This window comes from Gymnodraco acuticeps, unplaced genomic scaffold (assembly GCF_902827175.1).
Source record: "Gymnodraco acuticeps unplaced genomic scaffold, fGymAcu1.1, whole genome shotgun sequence".
NCBI classification, from domain to species: Eukaryota; Metazoa; Chordata; class Actinopteri; order Perciformes; family Bathydraconidae; genus Gymnodraco; species Gymnodraco acuticeps.
In genome coordinates, this window is record NW_022991091.1 from 1,858,409 (window position 1) to 1,860,709 (window position 2,301).

Genomic DNA, 2,301 nt, shown 5'->3' on the forward strand with positions numbered 1-2,301 from the left:
AGCCTTTAACAAATCGTAACATACCTGACGTGGAAACATTACTCGTGGATGGGGCTACAGAGCTGCTAGAAAGACAGTCGAACCCGGTACATTCCTCCGTCTGCATGCGGTGCACTTTTGCTAAATGTTTAGACAAATTGCTCGTGCTTACATGCTAAACTCTTATTGCACTTATGGTAACAAGTATTCTCCACATCGAGACGGGTAAAGTTTAACCACACCTCGGAGCGCGTTCTCTCCGCCATCCCATCAGTGTGCTCCGCTGCATGTAGCAGCTGCGTGTGTGTAAACTGCCCCGCCCCCTCGCACACAGACGGGAGAGAGATCTCGTCTGATCGAAAATACATCATAGACGCATTTGTTGTCTTTGCATATTAGAAACGAGTTGGCGACACTAAGACTGCGATATAATGTTTTTTAGCAATAATACATGACATATATAAATGTACTGTATGCATTCAAAAGTGCTGAATAAATGTTTTATGGACCCATAATAGTGATTATTATTTAAGTTAAGTTTTGCCATAATCATGTCTATTTCCATAATCAGGTAGCTGAACAACATTGGTAAAAAATGTATACATTATATATATATATTTCTATTAATCATTTTCGGCCTTTCGGCATTCGGTTTTCGGCCAACTGTTTCCTATTTTCGGTATCGGTTTCGGCCAATAATTTCCCATTCGGTGCACCCCTATATGTAACAGTTACTCTGTCGTTGATTTTTATCACAAAGTGCATTAAGTACTCTACCAAAATAAATGTACACAGATTGTCCATAAACAAAACAACTTAAACATGCATTAAACATGCATACATTTAAAGTCCGTTGGAGTGCGACCCACTGCCTGAAGTTATGGTCACATGGCGTTGGGACTTGACACATCACTCTTGGTCCTTGATCTCCTGAGGGAAATGCCCTGGGTGGGGAGAATTGTCAACCCCACCCCTCCCTAAGCACTATTGTCTGCCAGGGCTGCATCCTCAGCCCTCTACTGTGTGTCCTGTTTACGCACAAATACATCAAAAAACACTGCTAATGCTTATAAAGAAAATGTATGGACTCCACAACCATCAGAGGCCTCATCGATAACATTACAAAGTTAGAATACCAGCATGAAGTCCAGAGGCTCACTTTTCGCAGGCTGCATATTGACGTCAATGCGGACAATCGTGCATGTGGCGACCCTCGTGGACAAGCAGATGTGTAAAGCATGAATTTTTCTTCATTTCAAAACATCAGCAATACTTAAAAAAAAGATAGTGGACCACAGGAAGCTGCTGGAAAAGACCACATCCCTGTCGAGAGGGTCAGCAGTTTTCACAACCACACGGCTCTCCAGAGATCAGTAAGAACAGTGGAGCAGACCACTAGTGGTGAGCTTCCTGCCATTCAGGACACTTACCACACACAATGTCTGTGTGGACGGCCGTATGATAATCTTGGTCTCTTGCCACCCCAGTGCACAAACTGTTTACCCTGCTGCCATCTGGCAGACAGTATCAGTATCAGAGCATGGACCTGCATGCTGGAAGACCCTCAGTTCTAAAGGCTCTATAACATGAAGACCTACAGCTCACTCAGAACTATTCTGATAATTGGGTGCTTTCATGCCGCTGCTACTCATTCACCATGTGTCATCATGTCAACAACCATATGGATTAAAGTTAATATAACAGGTTTATTGTTGGCATTAACAGATCTGTCATCTGTAATGTCACTATTACATTCCTATACCTATTGCTTTCCTGTATTATTATATCATGTTGATGTTAATCCATTCTAGGGGAATGGCTCTGTCTGCTTAGCATCAGCATGTTAGCATTGTCATTGTGAGTATGTTAGCAGTCTGACATTAGCATTTAGCACACAGCCAAGCCTTTCAGTGGTGCTAGCATGGAAAAAGACTCTCAGCCATTTTATTTGTGATATAATTCCCTCTGAACTGTTGCATTTATTGCCCAGTGCATATCACGCATACGCTAATAATGCTGTACATCTTGGCTGATAAGTTACAAGAAATTCAAGTCAAAAACTGTGAACAGATAATAAAATATACTTTGAAGGTGAAAATTAAACTTTATAGTACATTTTTCAATTACAATGTGATGTTCTTGAGTACAAAGCCAAAACATTTGAAAACACTGTCTTTGTTTTTTACTTTTTGACTGCACTGTAAGTTTTATGCATTTTCACTGCACTTTAAGTGTGAGTTCCCAGCCATTCGTCTGCAGCTAGTAAGGTGATCCGAGTGCTGAGCCACCCATTGATGTGTGCCAGGAGCATAAATACAACTC